The 25,565-nt window shown below is 47.3% G+C and overlaps 1 protein-coding gene across 1 annotated transcript in view; it reads left to right on the top strand.

Moving 5' to 3' along the window:
* The first annotated feature begins 16,060 nt into the window (after window positions 1–16,060).
* LOC135207270 (uncharacterized) overlaps window positions 16,061–25,565 on the top strand; it is a 49,689-nt gene continuing 40,184 nt past the window's right edge. The window contains exon 1 of the mRNA XM_064238926.1: window positions 16,061–16,210. The gene's annotated coding sequence lies outside the window, so the exon portion shown is untranslated. The remainder of the gene's footprint in view (window positions 16,211–25,565) is intronic.

Raw genomic sequence — 25,565 nt, 5'->3', positions numbered from 1 at the left:
CGCCATCAAGATTTGTCCTTGTCTGACTTGGAATCGGATTCTTCAGCCTTGCATAGACCTAGCAAGATCCGTTCTCCTGTCAGGCGCAAGGCGCCAGCCAGGCGCGAGTCTCCAGACAGGCGCGAGACGCCAGACAGAAGCGTCAAGCTTTCTAAGCGCGAGGCGCCAGCCAAGCGTGAAGCGCAGGCCAGGCGCGAGTCGCCAGACAGGCGCGTCAAGCCTGCCAAGCGCGAGACGTCAGCCAGGCACGTGACGCCAGTTTGGCGCGAGGCACCAACCAGGCGCGAGGATCCTGCCAGGCGCGAGACGCCAGCCAGACACGTGACGCCAGCCAGACACGTGACGCCTCCAAGGAGCGAGGCACCAGCCAGGCGTGAGGCGCAAGCCAAGCGCGAGACGCCAACCAGGCGCGAGACGTTAGCCAGGCGCATGATGCCAGTTTTGCGCGAGGCGCCATCCAGGCGCGAGGATCCTGCCAGGCGCGAGACGCCAGCCAGGCGCGTGACGCCTCCAAGGAATGAGGCGCCAGCCAGGCGCGAGCAGCCAGCCAAGCGCGAGGCGCCAACTAGGCGTGAGCCAGTCAGGCGCGAAGCGTCTACTAGTTGTAAGGACGTTGACTTAATTAGTCCTTCCCCTACTAGAAGTATTTCTCCTAGAGATCCTACATCTCATGATAGAGAATCTATCAGGAGAGAGCGATCCCCGTCTAACCTAGGCCTTGAAGAGGTTTCTGAAGAAGAAGTCGCTACCAACGAGGGACTTTCTAATTATAAAGTCTTAGCCTCGTTGCTTCTAAAGGAATTTGGGGACTCACTTAGTCCTGCTGCTCCTCCTTCACCGAGATCGCTGTTTTCGAGTACGAAAACTCCGAAATCCTCTGCTTTCCTAAAGATGAAGCCTGCGATTTCGATGAAAAAGGCTCTCCAGTCTTTGGATTCCTGGCTTTTGTCTAAGAAGGAGGCTCTTAGAACAGTTTATTGCTCTCCTCCCTCCAAGCTGACAGGGAGGAGAGGAATATGGTATAAGACGGAAGAAGCTATGGGCTTGATGCTCCCCTCTTCTGCGGATTCAGATTTCTCTAGCCTAGTAGAGTCGGTTAGAAGACACTCTAAATTCAGCAAAGGCATCGTGGAGTATGTCTGAATTAGATCAGCACCTAAAGGGAATATTCCACGTATTAGAAGTTTTTAACTTCTTGGATTAGTCCCTTGGGGTGCTGGTTAAAAAGACTAGTGAGCCAGATTTTCTTGATCCGGAAGCCTTACACAGTGTCCTATCTTGTATGTATAAGGCTGTGCAAGATGGATCTGGCGAGTTAGCTGCCCTGTTCGGATCTGGAGTGGTAAAGAAAAGATCCCTTTACAATTCGTTTCTGACAAAAGGAGTTTCTCCTTCACAGAGGTCCGCCCTACTTTTCGCACCTCTGTCAGATCATCTGTTTCCTTCACCTTTAGTAAAGGATATATCTAGATCCCTTTCTGAAAAGGCAACGCAGGATCTTCTGGTGCAATCCACGAAGAAGAATAGACCTGCAATACCTATTCAGAAGAAGTCTTCTCGTACTCCAGTTGTGCCCTTTCGTGGAGCATCCTCGACTCTACCTACTACGAAGAGAAAGCCCTTTGGCAAGCGAGGAAGGTCTTCCTTCCGCTCTTTTAAAAAGAGCAAGTAGCAGCCATGTCCTCCAAGCACAGGTAGGGGCCAGACTTCAACACTTTGTGGAGGCTTGGTCCTTAAGAGAAGCAGATCCCTGGACTCTGTCTGTTCTACAGAAGGGTTACATCATTCCCTTCGTAGACAGACCTCCTTTAGCAACATGTCCGAAGGATTTGTCGACGAGATACAAGGACCATGGACTGAGAGAGAGACTACTGCAGACGGTGGTGTCGATGAGGGACAAGAAAGCAATAGAGATAGTGCGGGATCCATTCTCCCCGGGGTTTTACAACCGCCTTTTCTCAGTACCAAAGGCTTCGGGGGGATGGAGACCCGTACTGGATGTAAGCATCCTGAACCGTTACGTGGAGAAAAAGAAGTTCTCCATGGAAACTTCAGCTTCGGTTCTGTCAGCCCTGCGTCAGGGAGATTGGATGGTCTCCCTGGACCTTCAGGATGCTTACTTTCATGTTCCGATTCACCCATCGTCAAGAAAATACCTCAGATTTGTAGTACAAGGACAAATCTTCCAGTTCAGGGCCTTGTGCTTCGGCCTATCCACCGCTCCCCAGGTATTTACGTATCTGATGAGGAACGTGGCCAAATGGCTTCATTTAGAAGGGATCAACATCTCTATGTATCTCGACGATTGGCTAATCCGGGCCAAGTAGGAGAAACAATGTTTGGATGACCTACAGACTACTTTGAACCTGACAAGGACATTAGGATTACTCGTGAACCTCGAGAAATCTCAGATGGTCCCCAGCCAGAACTTAGTTTATTTGGGGATTCGGATGGATTCTCGGGGTTTTCGGGCTTTTCCATCCCAGGAAAGAATTGTTCGGGGCTTACAGAAAGTCTCAAGCTTCCTAGAGAAAGAACGGAGTTCAGTAAGGGAATGGTTAAGTCTTCTGGGAACCCTTTCCTCACTAGAACAGTTCATTTCTCTAGGAAGACTCCACCTACGCGACTTCAGTTCTTCTTAAGAAGAATTTGGAGTTGGAAGAACGGGCAACTTTCAGACACTTTCGGAATTCCTCTGGAAGTGAAGAATCATCTAAAGTGGTGGCTGATACCCCTGGAAAAGAACGAGGGCTTGTCTCTAGAGGTTCGGAACCCAAACCTAATCTTGTTCTCAGACGCTTCAGAGAAGGGATGGGGAGCGAGTTTTTTTTTTTTTTTTTTTCTCTTAGGGACAAAACAGAAGTATCAGGGCAATGGAGGAAGGATCCAACAAGACTTGGCATAGAAACACCAAAGAACTTTTTTGCTGTTCTCCTAGCCCTAAAAGCCTTTGAAACAGAGGTAATAGGTCAAGTGGTACAGGTCAATGCGGACAACACCACAGCGTTGGCCTATATCAGGAAACAAGGGGGAACTCACTCTTTTTCTCTGTTCCAGATAACAAAAGAACTGTTATATTGGACGAAAGACAAGAATGTGACTCTCCTCACAAGATTCGTGAAAGGAGAGAAAAATGTCAGAGCAGACAGGCTAAGCAGGTTAAACCAAGTTCTCCCCACAGAGTGGACCCTTCACAATCAGGTTTGTCAAACTCTGTGGTCCCTGTGGGGCAGACCTCAAATAGACCTATTTGCCACCTTCCTATCCAGAAGGATAGAGAACTTCTGCTCCTTGGTGGAAGACCCGAGAGCTATAGCGGTGGATGCCATGCTGCTGGACTGGGCAGGTCTAGATGCCTACGCCTTTCCCCCCTTCAAAATGTTAGGAGTGGTCTTAAAGAAGTTTGTGGCTTCAAAAGGGACGAGACTAACACTCGTCGCCCCCTTTTGGCCGTCTCAAGATTGGTTCACAGAGGTACAGGAATGGACAGTGGACTTCCCAAGATCTCTTCCACACAGGAGAGATCTTCTCAAACAACCCCATTTCGAGAGGTATCATCAAAACCTCCCCGCTCTCGCTCTGACTGCCTTTCGACTATCGAAAGACTTGTCAGAGCGGGAGGCTTTTCAAGCAAAGCTTCAAAAGCAATTGCTAGAGCCCGAAGATCCTCAACTATTCGGGTCTACCAATCCAAGTGGGATGTTTTCAGAAGATGGTGTAAGAAGAATAAACTGTCCTCCTCCAATACCTCTGTGACCAACATTGCTGATTTGTTCATGAAACTTACCTGTCAGATATATATATAGCTGTATTTTCTGAAGTCCGACAGAATTTTAAAAACTTCCGACACACGCAGTGGTCGGCCAGGTGGTTAGTACCCATTCCCGCCGCTGGGAGGCGGGTATCAGGAACCATTCCCATTTTCTATTCATAATTTTGTTCATGAAACTTACCTGTCAGATATATATATAGCTGTATTTTTCCGAATCCGACAGAAATTTAAACACTTACGACACACGCAGTGGGAGTCAGGTGGTTAGTACCCATTCCCGCCGCTGGGAGGCGGGTATCAGGAATCATTCCCATTTTCTATTCATAATTTTTATTGTAGTGTCTTACCGAACAATTATAGAGCCGTGATTTCCACGAGCGGCAGGATACTAAATTCAAATTTAGCGCGTCGGCGTCGCCAACACTGGTGGTGATGACGTCATCTCCCTCCACTCGCGGGAGAACCAGGTACAACTGCCCAGGTGAATCCAATTCTTTTCCTGCTGGCGTCCGGTGAACATCGGTGGTCGGTGCGGTTGGATGACTTTGCTTCGCTTTTTTCTTGTGGATTTGATCTTCGGAATTGGTGAAGTACTCTTTTTTGGCGTTGTTGTTATTTTGCTTTTTATTTAGGCGTTGCCATGTCGGATTCTAGTCCGTCGGGAGTTAGGTTTTGCATCTCAGGATGTAAAACTAGATTATCCAAATTAGAGTATGATTCTCACACTAATGTGTTAAGTGTAGGGGACAAGTTTGTTCAGCAGATCGAACATGTAACGGTGTAGTGATTGGACTGATTCTCAATGGAAGTTTTTTAGTTCATACTCGGAGAAATTAGCTAAAGACAGAATTAGAAAAGCAGCGCTTAGGGAAAGTAGACTTAGCTCTGCTTCGTCTTGCGATGCATCTGTTCCTTCTGTTTCTCCTCAAATTGTTATGTCTCCTTTAACTACACCTCCTATTCCTCCTACTAATCCCACTTCTCCGGCTTCCCGTGTAGTTTCTTCCGACACCATTGCCAGTCTGAATCGAGGTTCAGATCAGAAATTTTCGGTACTAGCGAATACGGTTTTGCAACTTGGTAATTCAGTTAAGACGTTTTTGGAGAAAGCGGTTCTTCAGGTAAGAGTGTAGTTGAGGGTGCGTCTGTCTGTCCTGACACGTCTCCTAGACAAAGGTCACTGTCCAGCTCCCCCGCACCGGGGAGAAGACATACCGGAAGTCCAAGGGAGTCGATCGGGATTTGCCCACAGACAGGCGCCTCTCTTGTTGAGCCTGTTGCGCCTCAACAGGGCTCGGTTAAGCGTTGGAAAGGTGTTGCGGTCAGACGCCTTTCAAATGATTCAAGCGATTCGTCTCCGGTCGCACGGCGCTCTTTGGCGAGATTCGGCCCGTTTCGCGTCCCTTAAAGAGGCGTTCAGGCGCCGATTCTTCGCCTCCTCCAGTCAAGCGGTATAAGGAGCTTGAGAGTAGGGTTGCGCCTCGGCCGTTAGCGGCTCGTTCGTCGCCTCAATCTGTGCCTTTTTCGGCTCCATCTACTAGTAGAGATTGTGGTTTTAGCGCTGTAGCTAGCAGTTCTAAGGGTGTTTCTTTAGGCGCTTTTCGTCTGTTACGCCTGATGCGCCTGTTTCGCCTCGAATTTCGGCGGCTCCAAGCGAGGCGCAAGTAGTTTTCCGCTCCTGCTGAACATTTAGGCTCTTCCAAGCCTACGTTAACTGTTTTTGATTCGTCTCTGGCGCCTTTGCGCAAGCAGTTAGAGATGTTAACCAACTGGATGAATGAGTCCAAGGGTGGTTCGAAACCTTCAGATCAGGTTGTAGTTCCGTCTACTTCTTCGGCGGTATCGGAGAATGAAGAAGAAGTAGAGGAGGAGGGATTCACATCACCTCTCGTGTTATTCACGTCTCCTTAGATTTCTTCTGGTATCTTATCCAGATTATTTTGAGAAAGCGGCTCCGCGCTCCCCAACTTCGACTTTTTTGATGAGGAGGAAAACTTCAGACCCTCTCCTCCCAAACTTGTTCTATCTAAAGCGGTTAGACATTCGTTGAAAGAGACGGAGAAATGGATGTCTATGAAAGAGACTTAGGGAAGGCTCTTTTTTGCTTACCCTCCCTCTAAGTTGCTTCGTAAGAGGTATAGGTTTTATGTAACTGGGGAAGCTCCTTCTCTGGGAGTTTCTTGCTCCGCCTCCCTCCCCGGGAGACTTCTCCAGTTTAATCGACTCCTCTAGAAGATCTGCTTTCGCCGCAGCGAAAGTTTTCTTTACAGCGCCTGAGTTGGACCACGTTGTAAAGAATCAATTTAAACTTTTGGAAGTCTTTAGCTTCCTTGATTGGACTATTGGCGCTTTAGCGGCCAAGATCGAAGGACTGTCCTTCTCTTCTCAGGAGTTAGCGGAGGATTGGATTGGTGTTCTGTCCTGTGCGGAAACAAATCCCTTATGGATGATGTGATGAGTTAGCTTCGCTCATCTCCTTTGGTACCCTTAAGAAAACGCAACTTTGGTGCTCCCTTTGCTTCTAAAAGGGTTACGTCCCAACAGAAGTCTGCTCTCTTGTTTGCTCCTTTTGTGAAAGATAACCTCTTTCCAGACGATGTAGTGTTGTCATTTCGTCTGCGCTAGATAAGAAATCTACTTCGGATTTACTGGCACAGTCTACTAAGAGACCTAAAGCTCCTGTGGAGACTGTTCCTTCGGTTTCTCCTCTGGCCCAAGCGCCTTTTCGAGGGAGAAAACCCAAGCGCTTCTTTCGGCCGAAGTCGAATTTGCGACCTCAGTCTAAGGCCTCGGCCAAGGTTAACAAACCTTCCAAATGAAAGCTCGGCTCTTCATGCACCAGTGGGAGCCAGGCTGGCTCTGTTTGGGAGGCAATGGGAAAACCAGAGGAGCAGAACCTGGGTAGTGCAAGTACTCAAGTTCGGCTATCGTATTCCTCTCGTTTCACCTCCCTCGCTCTCACCTGTGCCAATTCCATTCCAGGCATACTCTCCGGGCTCAGACAAATTTCTGGCGCTAGCCGCAGAAGTGGAAGCGCTTGTTCTCAAAGAAGCGATAGGACAGATAGAAGGGGATTTTCCTCCAGGCTTTACAATCGCCTTTTTGTAGTTCCCAAGTCATCAGGGGGCTGGAGGCCGGTTTTGGATGTGAGCGCCCTGAACTTGCATGTCCAGAAAACAAAATTTCATATGGAGACCACTCGGTCGGTTCTGGAGTCCATCAGACAGGGGGATTGGATGGTCTCTCTGGACATGCAAGACGCTTATTTTCACATTTCCGATACATCGCGAATCTCGGAAGTACCTGAGGTTCATGTTCGAAGGCAAGGTGTTTCAGTTTCGGGCGCTTTGCTTCGGACTAGCGACCGCTCTCAAGTTTTTCACCAGGTTCTATCCCCGATAGGAAGCTGGCTGCACATATTAGGAGTAAGAATCTCCCCTCTATCTGGACGATTGGCTTCTCCGGTCGGAATCAGAGAGTCGGTGCATGAAGACCTTGGAACAACTCTGGATCTTGCCAGAAAGTTAGGAATTCTGGTCAACAAACAGAAGTCCCAGTTGGTTCCATCTCAGAGCATCCTTTATTTGGGGATGATTCTGAATGCTCAAGTTTTTCGGGCTTTTCTGTCCCCGAAGAGGGTCCAAGGCTGTCTGGAGACAGTTCAGGAGTTCTTGGACAAAAAGGTAAGTTCTGCCAATCATGGATGATGCTCCTGGGCAAATTGACGTCAGTGGAGAAATTTGTGACGTTGGGAAGACTGCACATGAGACCTCTGCAGTTTTTCCTGAGAGCCTCTTGGTGCAGGAAGACACAACCAGACTCGATTACCATTTCCTGTCACAGATCAAATAAAAGAGGACCTAAGGTGGTGGCTCTCTCGAGCAAGGTTGGAAGAAGGGTTAGATTTACGACCCATCCTCCCGAACCTACAGTTCTTTCCGACGCATCGGACACAGGTTGGGGAGCCCTACTGGGAAATCAACGGACTTCAGGAGCTTGGTCGGAGAAGGAGAAGAAGTTCCACATAAATGTAAAGGAACTGTTAGCAATTTTCTTGGGGCTCAGACAGTTTCGGAGCTTAGTAGAAGGTCGAGTAGTGGCAGTGCATTCCGACAACTCCACGGCTCTCTCGTACGTGCGGAAACAGGGGGGGACTCAGTCTTTCTCTCTGTACGAAGTAGCCAAGGATCTCCTCCTGTGGTCAAACGAAGCGAAGGTTCAGCTAGTCCCGAGATTTGTTCCGGGAAACAAAGATGAACGTCCTGGCGGACGAGTTAAGTCGTCAACAGCAAGTGTTACCTCTGGAGTGGACTTTGGACAACAAGATTTGTCAGAAACTTTGGCGCCTTTGGGGACGACCCGTCAATAGACCTGTTCGCGACATCAAGGAACAACCGTCTTCCTCTCTTTTGTTCTCCAGTCCCAGATCCTCTAGCTTGGTCGGTGGACGCAATGCTGTTGGATTGGTCGGGTCTGGAAGCTTATGCATTCCCTCCGTTCGGTCTAATAAGAGAGGTGCTGAACAAGTTCATGTCGCACAGCAATGTAACGCTAACGTTAATCGCTCCCTTTTTTGGCCCAGGAAAGAGTGGTTCCCGGACCTTCTCCAGTTGTTAGTAGACTTCCCCAGACTTCTTCCTCCAGAGAAGTGGCTTCTCAAACAACCTCACTTCAAGAGGTTCCACCAAAACTTGTCCGCTCTAGCTCTGACAGGGTTCAGACTGTCCGGAATCTTGTCAGAGCGAAAGGATTTTCAAGAAGAGGCTGCAGAAGCTATCGCTCGTTGTAGGAGAGAGTCTTCTAACAACTCTATCAAGGGAAGTGGAGAATCTTCAGAGAGTGGTGTAGAAGTGCTAAAGTCTCTACTTCTGCGACCTCTTTAACAGAAAATAGCAGATTTTCTTCTATTTCTTAGGAACTCTAAGAAACTGGCTCCTTCGACGATCAGAGGATATAGAGCCATGCTCTCTTCGGTTTTTTTCCGTACATCGAGGTTTGGATATTTCCTCCAATTCAGATCTGTCGGACCTCATTAGGTCTTTCGAAACCACTAAGCTCCCGCAAGATACAGTGCTTGGAACTTAGATGTGGTGCTTAAGTTCCTCATGGGGCCACCGTTTGAGCCTTTGAAGTCGGCTTCACTCAGGAACTTGACTAAGAAGGCACACTTTCTTATTGCACTAGCTTCTGCTAAGCGTGTCAGCGAATTGCACGCTAACGAATTGCACGTATAGACAAAAGAGTCGGTTTCTCTCAAGGCAATGCTGTATTTCGGTATCTTTGACCTTTCTAGCCAAAAATGAGAATCCCTTCTAATCCTTGGCCGAGGAGTTTTGTGGTAAGGAACTTATCTGATTTGGTTGGACCTGAGGAGGAAGAAAGGCTCTTATTCCAGTCAGGGCTATTAAGCAGTATCTGTTTGCCACTAAGGGTATTAGAGGACAATCTTCTAAGCTCTGGACCTCGGTTCAAAATCCCTCTCGTCCTCTTTCTAAGAATGCTATATCGTTCTTTATTAGAGAGCTTATCAGGGAAGCTCACTCGCAGTCCGAGAACGACAATCTTTCCGTTCTGAGAGTTAAAGCTCACCGAGGTTAGAGCAGTGGCAACTTCTTTAGCATTCAGAAGATTTATCTTAGCTTCGATTCTTCAGAGCACGTTCTGGAGATCGAATTCGGTTTTTGCGAGTCATTATCTCAAAGAGATAGAAACGGTTTTCGAGAATTGTAAAACGTTAGGTCCGGTGGCGGTTTCTGGCATGGTGTTGGGAGAAACGGCACAGGGGTCGTCACTCTATGCTAACTTTTCACCTTGATAGGTTGTCGAGTTCAAGGGAAGCTGGGGGTACTGAGTACCTGGGATACTCCACCAGTCTGTTAGGTCAGATTTTACAATGGTGGGTATATATGTTTTTAAATCTGGTGTTGGTGACAAATGTTTTGTATGATTGAATTTCTGGTCTTAGCCCAGGGCAAGGGCAATCTTTGTTGTTACTATCCTCCGTCAGTCAGCCTTGACTCGCTTGAACTAACGGAAGGGATTCCACTCCTGTAGAGGCTAACTTTGGTCAAATTCCAATTCCTCTACAATAGTAAGAAGAGCACCGACCAGAGGCAGTAACAGTCTGCTGTAGCTCTCTTACAAGGTAAAGTACAACAGACACCTTGAGTGTTTACTGGTATTGCAATAAATGTAACCATTTAAAAAAGGGTTTTATTGTAGTGTCTTACCGAACAATTATAGAGCCGTGATTTCCACGAGCGGCAGGATACTAAATTCAAATTTAGCGCGTCGGCGTCGCCAACACTGGTGGTGATGACGTCATCTCCCTCCACTCGCGGGAGAACCAGGTACAACTGCCCAGGTGAATTCAATTCTTTTCCTGCCGGCGTCCGTGAACATCGGTGGTCGGTGCGGTTGGATGACTTTGCTTCGCTTTTTTCTTGTGGATTTGATCTTCGGAATGGTGAAGTACTCTTTTTGGCGTGTTGTTATTTTGCTTTTTATTTAGGCGTTGCCATGTCGGATTCTAGTCCGTCGGGAGTTAGGTTTTGCATCTCAGGATGTAAAACTAGATTATCCAAGCTAGAGTATGATTCTCACACTAAATGTGTTAAGTGTAGGGGACAGTTTGTTCAGCAGATCGAACATGTAACGAGTGTAGTGATTGGAACTGATTCTCAATGGAAGTTTTTTGTTTTTACAGTTCATACCTACTCGGAGAAATTAGCTAAAGACAGAATTAGAAAAGCAGCGCTTAGGGAAAGTAGACTTAGCTCTGCTTCGTCTTGCGATGCAATCTGTTCCTTCTGTTTCTCCTCAAATTGTTATGTCTCCTTTAAAACTCACCCCTCCTATTCCTCCTACTAATCCCACTTCTCCGGCTTCCCGTGTAGTTTCTTCCGACACCATTGCCAGTCTGGAATCGAGGTTAGATCAGAAATTTTCGGTACTAGCGAATACGGTTTTGCAACTTGGTAATTCAGTTAAGACGTTTTGGAGAAAGCGGCTTTCAGGTAAGAGTGTAGTGTTTTGAGGGTGCGTCTGTCTGTCCTGACACGTCTCCTAGACAAAGGTCACTGTCCAGCTCCCCCGCACCGGGGAGAAGACATACCGGAAGTCCAAGGAGTCGATCGGGATTTGCCCACAGACGGCGCCTCTCTTGTTGAGCCTGTTGCGCCTCAACAGGGCTCGTTAAGCGTTGGAAAGGTGTTGCGGTCAGACGCCTTTCAAATGATTCAAGCGATTCGTCTCCGGTCGCACGGCGCTCTTGGCGAGATTCGCCCCGTTTCGCGTCCCTTAAAGAGGCGTTCAGGCGCCGATTCTTCGCCTCCTCCAGTCAAGCGTATAGGAGCCTGAGAGTAGGGTTGCGCCTCGGCCGTTAGCGGCTCGTTCGTCGCCTCAATCTGTGCCTTTTTCGGACTCATCTACTAGTAGAGATTGGTTTTGGTTTTAAGCGCTGTAGCTAACCAGTTTTTTCTATCAAAGGGTGTTTCTTTAGGCGCTTTTTCGTCTGTTACGCCTGATGCGCCTATTTCGGCGGCTCCGAGCGAGGCGCAAGTAGTTTTCCGCCTCCTGCTGAACATTTAGGCTCTTCCAAGCCTACGTTAACTGTTTTGATTCGTCTCTGGCGCCTTTGCGCAAGCAGTTAGAGATGTTAACCAACTGGATGAATGAGTCCAAGGGTGGTTCGAAACCTTCAGATCCGGTTGTAGTTCCGTCTACTTCTTCGGCGGTATCGGAGAATGAAGAAGTAAGTAGAGGAGGATTCACATCACCTCTCGTGTTATTCACGTCTCCTTAGATTTTCTTCTGGTATCTTTATCCAGATTATTTTGAGAAAGCGGCTCCCGCGCTCCCCAAACTTCGACTTTTTTGATGAGGAGGAAAACTTCAGACCCTCTCCTCCAAAACTTGTTCTATCTAAAGCGGTTAGACATTCGTTGAAAGAGACGGAGAAATGGATGTATGAAAAGAGACTTAGGGAAGGCTCTTTTTGCTTACCCTCCTCTAAGTTGCTCGTAAGAGGTATAGGTTTTATGTAACTGGGGAAGCTACCTTCTCTGGGAGTTTCTGCCTCCTCCCAGGGAGACTTCTCCAGTTTAATCGACTCCTCTAGAAGATCTGCTTTCGCCGCAGCGAAAGTTTTTCTTTTCTTTACAGCGCCTGAGTTGGACCAACGTTGTAAAAGAATCAATTTAAAACTTTTGGAAGTCTTTAGCTTCCTTGATTGGACTATTGGCGCTTTAGCGGCCAAGATCGAAGACTGTCCTTCTCTTCTCAGGAGTTAGCGGAGGATTGGATTGGTGTTCTGTCCTGTGCGGACAAATCCATTAGGGATGGATGTGATGAGTTAGCTTCGCTCATCTCCTTTGGTACCCTTAAGCAACCTTTGGTGCCTTTGCTTCTAAAAGGTTACGTCAACAGCTGCTCTTGTTTGCTCCTTTTGTGTGAAAGATAACCTCTTTCCAGACGATGTAGTGTTTTGTGTTGTCAATTTCGTCTGCGCTAGATAAGAAATCTACTTCGGATTTACTGGCACAGTCTACTAAGAGACCTAAAGCTCCTGTGGAGACTGTTCCTTCGGTTTCTCCTCTGGCCCAAGCGCCTTTTCGAGGGAGAAAACCCAGCGCTTCTTTCGGCCGAAATCGAATTTTGCGACCTCAGTCTAAGGCCTTGGCCAAGGTTAACAAACCTTCCAAATGAAAGCTCGGTTCTTCATGCACCAGTGGGAGCCAGGCTGGCTCTGTTTTGGGAGGAATGGGAAAACAGAGGAGCAGAAGCCTGGGTAGTGCAAGTACTCAAGTTCGGCTATCGTATTCCTCTCGTTTCACCTCCCTCGCTCTCACCTGTGCCAATTCCATTCCAGGCATACTCTCCGGGCTCAGACAAATTTCTGGCGCTAGCCGCAGAAGTGGAAGCGCTTGTTTCTCAAGAAGCGATAGAACAGATAGAAGGGGATTTTTCCTCCAGGCTTTTACAATCGCCTTTTTGTAGTTCCCAAGTCATCAGGGGGCTGGAGGCCAGTTTTGGATGTGAGCGCCCTGAACTTGCATGTCCAGAAACAAAATTTCATATGGAGACCACTCGGTCGGTTCTGGAGTCCATTCAGACAGGGGATTGGATGGTCTCTTGGACATGCAAGACGCTTATTTTCACATTCCGATACATCGCGAATCTCGGAAGTACCTGAGGTTCATGTTCGAAGGCAAGGTGTTTCAGTTTCGGGCGCTTTGCTTCGGACTAGCGACCGCTCCTCAAGTTTTCACCAGGGTTCTATCCCCGATAGGAAGCTGGCTACACATATTAGGAGTCAAGAATCTCCCTCTATCTGGACGATTGGCTTCTCCGGTCGGAATCAGAGAGTCGGTGCATGAAGGACCTTGGAACAACTCTGGATCTTGCCAGAAAGTTAGGAATTCTGGTCAACAAACAGAAGTCCCAGTTGGTTCCATCTCAGAGCATCCTTTATTTGGGGATGATTCTGAATGCTCAAGTTTTTCGGGCTTTTCTGTCCCGAAGAGGGTTCAGGGCTGTCTGGAGACAGTTCAGGAGTTCTTGGACAAAAAGGTAAGTTCTGCCAATCAGTGGATGAGGCTCCTGGGCAAATTGACGTCAGTGGAGAAATTTGTGACGTTTGGAAGACTGCACATGAGACCTCTGCAGTTTTTCCTGAGAGCCTCTGGTGCAGGAAGACACAACCAGACTCGATTACCTTTCCTGTCACAGATCAAATAAAAGAGGACCTAAGGTGGTGGCTCTCTCGAGCAAGGTTGGAAGAAGGGTTAGATTTACGACCCATCCTCCCGAACCTACAGTTCTTTTCCGACGCATCGGACACAGGTTGGGAGCCCTACTGGGAAATCAACGGACTTCAGGAGCTTGGTCGGAGAAGGAGAAGAAGTTTTCCACATAAATGTAAAGGAAATGTTAGCAATTTTCTTGGGGCTCAGACAGTTTCGGAGCTTAGTAGAAGGTCGAGTAGTGCAGTGCATTCCGACAACTCCACGGCTCTCTCGTTACGTGCGGAAACAGGGGGGGGACTCAGTCTTTCTCTCTGTACGAAGTAGCCAAGGATCTCCTGCCTGTGGTCAAACGAAGCGAAGGTTCGAGCTAGTCCCGAGATTTGTTCCGGGAAAGATGAACGTCCTGGCGGACGAGTTTTAAGTCGTCAAACAGCAAGTGTTACCTCTGGAGTGGACTTTGGACAACAAGATTGTCAGAAACTTTGGCGCCTTTTGGGGACGACCGTCAATAGACCTGTTCGCGACATCAAGGAACAACCGTCTTCCTCTCTTTTGTTCTCCAGTCCCAGATCCTCTAGCTTGGTCGGTGGACGCAATGCTGTTGGATTGGTCGGGTCTGGAAGCTTATGCATTCCCTCCGTTCGGGCTCTAATAAGAGAGGTGCTGAACAAGTCATGTCGCACAGCAATGTAACGCTAACGTTAATCGCTCCCTTTTGGCCCAGGAAAGAGTGGTTCCCGGACCTTCTCCAGTTGTTAGTAAGACTTCCCCAGACTTCTTCCTCCAGAGAAGTGGCTTCTCAAACAACCTCACTTCAAGAGGTTCCACCAAAACTTGTCCCGCTCTAGCTCTGACAGGGTTCAGACTGTCCGGAATCTTGTCAGAGCGAAAGGATTTTCAAGAAGAGCTGCAGAAGCTATCGCTCGTTGTAGGAGAGAGTCTTCTAACAAACTCTATCAAGGGAAGTGGAGAACTCTTCAGAGAGTGGTGTAGAAGTGCTAAAGTCTCTACTTCTGCGACCTCTTTAACAGAAATAGCAGATTTTCTTCTATTTCTTAGGAACTCTAAGAAACTGGCTCCTTCGACGATCAGAGGATATAGAGCCATGCTCTCTTCGGTTTTTCGACATCGAGGTTTGGATATTTCCTCCAATTCAGATCTGTCGGACCTCATTAGGTCTTTCGAAACCACTAAGCTCCCGCAAGATACAGTGGCCTTGGAACTTAGATGTGGTGCTTAAGTTCCTCATGGGCACCGTTTGAGCCTTTGAAGTCGGCTTCACTCAGGAACTTGACTAAGAAGGCACTCTTTCTTATTGCACTAGCTTCCTGCTAAGCGTGTCAGCGAATTGCACGCTATAGACAAAAGAGTCGGTTTCTCTCAAGGCAATGCTGTATTTTCGGTATCTTTTGACCTTTCTAGCCAAAAATGAGAATCCTTCTAATCCTTGGCCGAGGAGTTTTGTGGTAAGGAACTTATCTGATTTGGTTGGACATGAGGAGGAAGAAAGGCTCTTATGTCCAGTCAGGGCTATTAAGCAGTATCTGTTTGCCACTAAGGGTATTAGAGGACAATCTTCTAAGCTCTGGACCTCGGTTCAAAATCCCTCTCTCGTCCTCTTCTAAGAAATGCTATATCGTTCTTTTTATTAGAGAGCTTATCAGGGAAGCTCACTCGCAGTCCGAGAACGACAATCTTTCCGTTCTGAGAGTTAAAGCTCACGAGGTTAGAGCAGTGGCAACTTCTTTAGCATTCAGAAAGAATTTATCTTTAGCTTCGATTCTTCAGAGCACGTTCTGGAGATCGAATTCGGTTTTGCGAGTCATTATCTCAAAGAGATAGAAACGGTTTTTTTCCTGCCCGAGAATTTTGTAAAACGTTAGGTCCGGTGGCGGTTTCTGGCATGGTGTTGGGAGAAACGGCACAGGGGTCGTCAGCCCTCTATGCTACTTTTTCACCTTGAACATAGGTTGTCGCGTTCAAGGGAAGCTGGGGGTACTGAGTACCTGGGATACTCACCAGTCTGTTAGGTCAGATTTTACAATGGTTGGGTATATATGTTTTTAAATCTGGTGTTGGTGACAAATGTTTTGTATGATTGAATTTCTGGTCTTAGCCCAGGGCAAGGGCAATCTTTGTTGTTACTATCCTCCGTCAGTCAGCCTTGACTCGCTTGAACTACGGAAGGATTCCACTCCTGTAGAGGCTAACTTTGGTCAAATTCCAATTCCTCTACAATAGTAAGAAGAGCACCGACCCAGGCAGTAACAGCCTGCTGTAGCTCTCTTACAAGGTAAGGTACAACCGACCCACCTTGAGTGTTTACTGGTATTGCAATAATGTAACCATTTTAAAAAATACTAGTGGTCCACTGAATCCCACCTTCCCATAAATGTGTAATCAGCTCTATAATTGTTCGGTAAGACACTACAATAAAAATGAAATTTTCATTATTAAAACAAATGAAGTTTTATGTATACTTACCGAACAATTATGATTATACCCTCCACCCCCTCCCCTTAGGTTTGGACGGACGGGGCAGAAAGAATTGGATTCACCTGGGCAGTTGTACCTGGTTCTCCCGCGAGTGGAGGGAGATGACGTCATCACCACCAGTGTTGGCGACGCCGACGCGCTAAATTTGAATTTAGTATCCTGCCGCTCGTGGAAATCACGGCTCTATAATTGTTCGGTAAGTATACAATAAAACTTCATTTTAATAATGAAAATTTCATATTTTGACGTAAGGAAAAATCTATTTCTGGGCGATTGGCTCGTGTCGCCAGCGAAATATCCTTTAATCTATTATTTCTAGGGTAAATGTACTAACACCTACCAGAGAATAAATAAATAAAAAAAAGAAAAAGGTCAGTACAACTGACTCGCTCACCCTCCAAGAGGGTGTCGGTATGAACACTATGGCGAGTGGAGACCACTACCACGAGCCGAATGCCAATAGAAATCTCCCACTACAAAATCCCACAAGAGGAGAGCCGAACCCACAGAGTGGGCAGCACTACTACTACTCCATCCCATGCTGCCGACTGCTGCGCCTCTGGTGGCCATCCTGAAGTTAGCAGACAATCTTGGGCGATGGGATGGGTAGGGCGGGATTTCGCTGGCGACACGAGCCAATCGCCCAGAAATAGATTTTTCCTTACGTCAAAATCCCTTTTCTGGGCTCAGCTCGTGTCGCTGCGCGCAAAATCGTACCAGAGAAATAGCACAAGATTGTAAAGAAAATTCAACAAAACAAAAATAGGTCTCAAATAAAAGGTAAAATAAATAAAAGAATATAATTGCTAATAAAGATACATAAACACAATGATACAAATTAGAATATGCTTAAATTAAACTTAATTCTAATATTTTCCTTAACTTAAGGTAATTTACATATATACAGGGGTAATATGGTATATCTGTACCAAAATAGTATCTGTGTAAAGATATGTATCAGAAATCCAGAGCAATTAACATAATAAGTTGAACAAAACAACTCAACAATAATAACATATAAAGGAATGTATATAACTTAATTACCAAAACCCGTTAACCATTACAAATAAGATGTATCCCCTAGATAAAAATAAAGGGGATGACATCCAGAGATCAATATTCACAATCAATTGTGAGATGCCCCTAGCAAAAAATAAGGGACATCCCAACCACCCCCACATCCATCATAAAAGCCAGCTAAGAAACACAAGGTAACCGTAGATGAACCAGGGCAGGGATAGACGAACTGTTGGGTGAGGCAGGTAGAAAGGAGGACTGGATCTTCTACTAAAGATTAGGTAGAGTCGGGGGAAACTATGTTACCCGCTGCTACTGCTGAAAATTTCAGAGCTTCCAAGGACTTCAAGTAATGACGTTTGAACACTGTCGGCGATTTCCATCCAGTATACTTTTTCAACTCATCGAAGTTCATATGTTGGAAATAGTTAATTGAGGTGGCTACTGCCCTGACATCATGTGCTTTTGGAAAAAGAGTCAGGATTGGCTTGTTTAATGAAGTACAGGATTTGTTGCCTGATGCCTTTAATAGATAAAGTACCAACTTTTTCTCTCTTAAAGAGAGGACCCGATGAGGATGAGGAGGTCCTAGACAGAAAGGCTCGTAAGGTTGAAACTGGGCAAAGAGATACATCTTGTGGAAGGGGTAGTACCTTCCATGGTTCCCACCTCATCAAAGGATCTTCATTTTTAGCTATAAAACTATGTTCCAGAGAAAGTAGAACTTCCCCTGTGGAAGGAACTGAAGTATGATCCGGGTCTCTGGAATAAAGCCGACAGTTCTGAATTCTAGCTCCTGAGCCAAGCTTAATAAAAATAGAGTTTTCTTAAGAGCATAATAAACGAGCATGTGTCCATTATCATTTCTGAAGCCAGCTTTAGAACATCGTTTAAGAACCATGATACCGACGTAGGCCTTACAGAAGGTCTAAGTCTAGCACACGCCTTGGGAATAGACGAGAAGTAGGAATCTGTCAAGTCTATGTTGAAACCCAAATGAAAAATCTTTTTCAAGGCTGACTTGTTTGTCGTAATCGTGCTAGCTGCTAAGCCTTTTTCAAATAAGGATCTGAAAAAGGATATAGCCGAATTGATGTCATGATTCCTAATATCTTGATTCTCTCAGGAAGGTTGCTAACTTTTTTGACAGCAGCATCATACTGTCTCAAAGTTGAATCTCTTTTATCGATTCCAAGAAGAGAATATTTTGAGGGTCAATATTCGCATCCTTTTCGCTGCAAACTTCATGAGATCCATAAAGTTAGTTGGTTTTGAGAATCCCTGAGGAAGCGAACACAGTCTTCGTTTGTACTGACTGGGAGAGCCTGGGACTGGGAATCCGAAGAGGGCGAAGACCCAGTTCCAGAATAAGAGGGTATCCAATTGCTCTTCGGCCAGTCTGGGGCTACTAGAGCCACTTGACCCTTGAATGTCCTGAGTTTGTTCAATACCTTCATGAGAAGATTCACTGGAGGAAAGACATAAATCTTCTCCCAGTTGTTCCAGTCTAGAGCCAGGGCGTCCGTGGCATAGGCCAGAGGGTCCAGGTTGGGGGCCACATAACATGGGAGTTTGTGGTTCGCTTGAGATGCGAAGAGATCCACTTGTAGGCCTGGAACTCTCTGAAGAATCCATTGGAACGAACTGTTGTCCAGTGACCATTCCGACTCTAGAGGTACTGATCGGGATAGAGCATCTGCTATGACGTTTCTCACTCCAGCTATGTGGGTGGAGGAGAGATGCCAACTGAACTTGTCCGCCAGGGAGAAGAATGGCTACCTATTGGACATGATTTAGATGACGTGATTTGGAGCCTCCTCTGTTTATACAATGTACTACCACTGCGCTGTCCAAGACTAGCTTTATGTGGGAGTACTTTCGGGGCGGCCGTAACCTTTTCAGAGTCAAGAACACTGCCATTGCTTCCAGAACGTTTATATGGAACTGACGGAACTGAGGTGACCAGGTTCCTTGAACTTTCTTGAACTGGAATATCCTCCCCAACCGCTTAATGAAGCGTCTGTGTGGATTAATTCCTGGTGGAGGAAACTGAAGGGGCACTGATACCGATAAGGTTCTTGACTTTCGCCCACGGCCGGAGTCGATTCCGTAGAATCAGAGGGGACTGAGGATAATTTGTCCCTGGACCTGACATTTGTCTCGTGAGCGCCAGATTCTGGTTAGGTCTTTCAGTTTGGCTTTCATCAGGATGTTTGTCACTGATGCAAACTGGCCGTGAACCCAGGATCCTTTCCTGAGTTTCTTCTTGACGCCAGTTTGTGACTCAGAAATTGCTTGACTGACTTTGCTATTTCTTTCCTCTTGGCTGATGGAATCGACAGAGTATGGGAGGAAAGATTCCATTGAATGCCTAGCCACTGAAAGTTTGACTCTGGAGTGAGTCTTGACTTGGTCCTGTTTATCTTGAAGCCTAGTATTCCAGGCACTGAATCACTTTCAGTGTTGCTCTGTTGCATTCCTCGACTGTTGAAGCCCAGATCAACCAATCGTCGAGATACGCTACTACCATAACCCCTTGCGATCTTAGTTGTTTGAACTACTACTTCCGCCAGCTTCGTGAACACCCTGGGTGCTACGTTGAGCCCGAAAGGAACTACCTTGAAGGAGATGTCTGGTCTATCTTGAAGCCCAGATACGGACGGAAGTGTCTTGCAATAGGGATATGATAGTAAGCGTCTGTAAGATCGATAGAGTGGTGACGGCCCCCACCGGGGAAGTAAGGTCGCACCTGCAGATCGTGAGCATCTTGAACTTGTCGCAGCGAATGGCTAAGTTTAAGCGGGACAAGTCTAAGATTACCCTTCTTTTTGTGAGCCTTTCTTTGGCACGCTGAACAAGCGACCTTGAAATTTTAACCTGTTGACTCTCGCTATAGCTCCTTTCTGAAGGAGATCCTCCGCATACTCCGTCAATTACCTTGGAAGGAAGTTGGCGGAAAGGTCTGGATGGGGTGGGCTCGCTAACCAGCTCTAACCCAGGCCTTTTGACACAATGCTCTGAGCCCACTTGCTGAAGTTCCACCGGTGGCGAAAGTGAAACAGCCTCCCTCCTACCTGAAATTCCTCATGGTTTTGGTAGCCTCCTCGGCCTCCCCTGAAATGTTTGCCTCTATTAAAGGGACCTCCCGATCCTCTCCCACGAAAGGATCGCTTACCTCTGCCTCCCTTAACCCGAGCGTCATACTTCTGGGAAGCTTGGACCCTCGAGAGACCTGATTGTAGGAGCTGGAGAGAGAGCGTAAGAGGTGGAGGGTTGGAGGCTGAGGGGAGATAACATAAATCGGCTGCGATTGAGCCTTTGAGGTAGAGGGTTGGGCTGTTTGCACCAAGGGAACAGCCGGAACCTGCTGAGAAAAGCGTGGCTGCTTCTTCTGGTAGGGCTGGAAACGTCTGGGTTTCCTTTGAGCCTTACCCTTACCGGCTTGATCCTGTCGTCTTTTGGCCGTAAGACCCCAACGGTCTTTAAGGCTTTGGTTCAATCTCGTAGCCTCTGCTGAACCTCCTTCACCATTTGCTTCTGGGAAGAGGTCTGCTCCCCAGAATGCTTGACGTAAGCAACTTATTCGGCTCGTGCCGAATTGTTTGCTTCTTGTAGGACATGCTTCCTACAATTCGTCCTAGCAGTGGCGAACTCAAACATATCCGACTTGCACCGTTTGAGTCAAAGATTTGGTAAGAAGCTTTAAAGAGTGGCTCCGATCCATAGGCAATGGTAGCCACCTCGGTCATAGCCATGGAATTAATGGATCTGGCTAACCGCGATTTGGAATCGAATTCCGCCTGAATAAGGCTATCGGGAAGCCTAGGTAGCTTCTCACCAAACTGCTCCATAGCACAGTCTGGTTTTGAGTTTGCCAGCTGGAAGGAATGTTTGGCAAATCTTCCCAACAATTCACCGGCTGAAGGAAGTAAAGGAGACGTAGGATCTGCTTCCTTCAGCTGAGGCATGGAATCCCCCTTCTGGGCTGCTGGAATGGTGGTTGTCGCGATCTTTGTCAAGAAAGGGAGCGGGGTACCCTCTTCCATCGTAAAGATCGTAAACGGACTCTTAAAAGGTTGGATTTCGTGTTGGAACAATCCATGTCCTCTAGACACCTGAGCATTCTCTCTGAGCCTGGTCTCGTGATTAGAGGCTGTCTCCTTTGGTACTTATCGTCCGAGTCATGGCTGAGGCGGTGAGCCTGGCGTAGCCGATGAACGGAGGCTGAAGGTCTTCCGGGTAGAACTCGAAGTCTTCAATCCTCCGAGTTCCACATTCCGGGATAGAGATAAGCCCGTGTCCTGGAAGGGGGCGTATGACGCTACTCTCCAAGGGTTGTTCATTGAGAACGGAGGTAGAGAGTCATACGGGGGGTAATTGGGCTCCACCTGTGCTGAAAAGATGGAGAAAGAGGCTAGTGAAGGCTTGGCTAAGTCCGGCTATAATGTGTCCTGAGAGGGTTATCCTATCAGACAAACCGGGAGATCATTTGTTCCATGCTGTTCTTCAGAGAACCAACCAGATCGCCCACTTGTTGCAACAGACCAGCGTTGGAGTCCAAAGCCGGAGCTGCTGCAGAGGTGAAGGGTGGCTCTGAACCGGAACCAAAGGAAGCGGAACTGACGACTCCGCTGGAGTATGAGATCTCTCCCTGGAGGATTTACTCCTAGAGGACTTAGAGCCGGACCCAGAAGCTTTTAGATCTCTCTGCTCCGGGATTCCTAGCCGGAGACTTACGAGAGGAAGATGACGCCGACGCCGACTTTTTAGACGACGACGACGTCTTCGTCAGGTTTTCACTGCTTGACCTTTGACCTTGGGTCTAACGGAAGCGTCAGGAGAAGTATAAAGTTCATTACCCGTAAAGCCTTGGAAAGGATGGAGAGGTTGTTTCAGGGGTAGAAGATCCAGTAGCACCCAAGGGCATCCCTTGGGTGTCCAACGTACTTACCTCGACCAACAGGTCGTCTACACCTACCATAGGTTCAACATTAATATCAAGCGTCGCGACTTCCGAGGAGATGTCCTGGCCTTGGTCCGTCAACGAGGCAGCCAGCTGTTGCTGGATGAAAGCGATAGTCGGGGCCGCCTCTGCTGGGTCGACGTAGCCTGTAGCCTTGCCTCCGGGGAAGATTAGTACCGCCAACTTCTTCTCAAGAATGTAGGGCATACCCTTGGCGGCGTTCTTCCCAAAACCGCCGACCCAGGCCCGCAGGGTTGCCAGTGCGGTATCCCTCACAGCCGGAGCCTGGAAGAGAGGGTATTGATTAGATTTTAAGATTAAACTTAAAACTAAAACCAACTTTAAAAGCTTAACTTAAAATTATAGGGGCTACAAAACCCCATGAATTTTTATCTTAAGTTAGGGATTAATGTGAAACTTAAGCACTATAACAAATGAAGACCAGTTAACGGAGTTGGAATACTTACCCCGTCTAAGAGCTGGCTCACCAGATCATAACAGATGGTACACTTCTCGTGGTACCAGACCTGGATGTCCCCGTGCGGAGTCGCGCATGGAGCATGGGACCGGCAAACTTCATGTCCACATGGGTCTTGAAGTGTGGCGGCGCATCCCGGATGCTCACAGTTGGTGGTCTGTAGTGAAAAGACACTGAGTATCTTAAAGACTCTCACTTACAGGCTAAAGGACAGAGGAACTCCGTTGCATGCCGGAGCTCGGAAAAATTTGGGCATACCCCTCCCTTATCGCCTGAATAGGCTATAAACCCCGGAGAGATCCGGTGAAACAGGTAAGGGAGGGGGGATGGTTTAAGGTAGCTAAGATAAACTTAATAGTTTAACGAAATAGATCTTAAACCTATAAAACTCGAACGTACCGGACTAAGTCCAGTGCGTGCGGAGTGTCGTAACTCAGCGAGACGGAGTGGTTAGAGGGACCAACTGTCTGCCCCGGTCCACCCTGCTGGGTGGACTAGCACCTTTCCGCTGGATGCCAGTCTCCGGTAGTAAAGGAGCCCTAGTAAGGTGGGAAAGAGCGAGAGGACATACAGACTCGGGCTAGCAACGGAGCGACGGAGTAGCAACGGAGGGGGGAAAGGCCAGTCCCCCCCCCACCTTACCATCCGGCCGGACCGAGAAGCCGGAGAGGTCAGTCCAGTCTGGTCTGTTCCGTCCCTCTACTCCCCCTCCTCCGCCTGGGGGGAGAGAGGGAGGCGGGCTCAGGTATGCGGAGCGAGCATGGGCATACCGACCCACCCCCCCCGACTCTATGGAAGAGCGGGAGGGGGGGAAGGTGACTGGACATGGCGTCCTGGCTGCCCCGTGATCACGTAGTGACCATGGGGCGGTAAGTACAAACAATGGACAACATAGCCTAGCAACATAACAGCTGATCAGAGAGATGCTATCGGGAAGCAACCCGAACTGAAGAGCGGTAGCATAAAGGCCCATGGGCCAACACCTAGGCTAGACAAAGCCAGACGCCTAACTAACCTAAACAAATAACATAAAAAATAATTCAAATGAATAATATGAAAGAAAGAAAACAAAATAGTAGGAGAAAAAATCCAGGAGTGTACGATTAACCCGAAGGAAAGTCTACCACTCAAAGCTAGCCGAGGCCGATACTAAGAGCCGTGGCTAGGGTCTGGATGGAAGGAGCCTACATAAGGTAAACGACATGCATGCATGACAAAACCGTTGTTAGACGTACCCTAAACAAAGCGGATGATTAAAATAGAGCGTACTTAAGTAAGGGGATGTTCTGGGTATGGGTGACCAAGAACGAACCCACCACGAGGCAGAACATGCTGCCATGCTTCCGACCTAGAGTTCGTATTTATACCTAAAAAACGGCAAATACGGGCTCAGGGCCGGAAAAAACCAATTAGCAATAAACACTGAGTACTTAACTTAGCTGCTGCGATGGCTGCACGCTCCATGATAAAGAAATCCAAAGAAAAGGGCACAAAAAACACAGAGTAAAAAAGGGCACGTGTGTATCGTGTGCGCTAACTGAAAAGGATGGCCACCAGAGGCGCAGCAGTCGGCAGCATGGGATGGAGTAGTAGTAGTTGCTGCCCACTCTGTGGGTCGGCTCTCCTCTTGTGGGGATTTTGTAGTGGGAGATTTCTATTGGCATTCGGCTCGTGGTAGTGGTCTCACTCGCCATAGTGTTCATACCGACACCCTCTTGGAGGGTGAGCGAGTCAGTTGTACTGACCTTTTTCTTTATTTATTTATTCTCTGGTATGTGTTAGTACATTTACCCTAGAAATAATAGATTAAAGGATATTTCGCGCAGCGACACGAGCTGAGCCCAGAAATACTAGTGGTCCACTGAATCCCACCTTCCCATAAATGTGTAATCAGCTCTATAATTGTTCGGTAAGACACTACAATAAAAATGAAATTTTCATTATTAAAATGAAGTTTCATACAATCAACTTACCTGTCAGATATATACATAGCTAAGACTCCGTCGTCCCCGACAGAAATTCAAATTTCGCGGCACACGCTGCAGGTAGGTCAGGTGATCTACCGTCCTGCCCTGGGTGGCAGGATTAGGAACCATTCCTGTTTTCTATCATATTTTTTCTGTCGCTTGGAATGTAAACAACGTTTGCAGTTCCTCCTGACTTGATTTTTGGATTTCATCGCCATCGATCTTCTGGGCTATCTTTTGCAGGGAAGTACTGGATCTTTGGTTCGGCATACGCATATTAATTTGTTTTGATAACTTTGGCTTCGAAAATTTCGAAGAATTGTTTACGTGTAACTACCGAACTTTTCGGTAGACAATCACATAGTTTGCAAGAAGGAAAATTTTAATATTTATTCATAATAACGTGTAGTAAATGTTAGAATTGATTGAGCTAACTTCCTTCTTGACGATGTAAGGAAAGAATAGTTACGCTTCCTTTAGAAGTTTATATAGCTCTCGTACTAACGAGCAGTTAGAGCATTAACATTACTAGTAGTGTGGTATCCTCATCTCCTTCTTACTTCACAGAATCTTCAAATTCATATTGCAATTTGAAGACAAAGGAAGGTAGCTCTAAATACGAGCTATTGAAAGGTAAGAAGTGATTTTACTGTTAGTGCAGTGGAGGGTGCGTTCTGTTCGGCTCTGTTTCGCTCCCAGACCTAGACCTCTTCCAAGCTCACATACCCAGAGGAGAAGAAAGTCGAAAGCCTTACGGAGGTTATGGAGAATCCCCACCGATCAGGCGTCCCCTCGGCAGGATCTGTAGATCGTCCCAGACTGCCAAGTTCGCCATTGGAAAGGCGTCCTAATTAGTAGAGGGTGCGTTCGATCGGCTCTGTCTCGCTCTCAGGCCTAGACCTCTTCCAAACTCACAAGCCCAGAGGAGAAGGAAAGTCGAAAGCCTTACGGAGGTTATGGAGAATCCCCACCGATCGGCGTTCCCCTCGGCGGGATCTGTAAAACGTCCCAGACTGCCAGGGATAGCCATTGCAAAGGCAGCCTTTAAAAAGTGCGTCTGTTCTTCCGTTTCTTCATCTTACATCCGAAAAGAACGAAGAATGTACATGTTAGAAGTTCGGACGAT

Source organism: Macrobrachium nipponense, chromosome 32 (genome assembly GCF_015104395.2).
Source record: "Macrobrachium nipponense isolate FS-2020 chromosome 32, ASM1510439v2, whole genome shotgun sequence".
In the NCBI taxonomy this organism is placed as follows: Eukaryota; Metazoa; Arthropoda; class Malacostraca; order Decapoda; family Palaemonidae; genus Macrobrachium; species Macrobrachium nipponense.
Note: the sequence above shows the minus strand (reverse complement) of the source record. Positions and strands in the feature narration are given on the sequence as shown.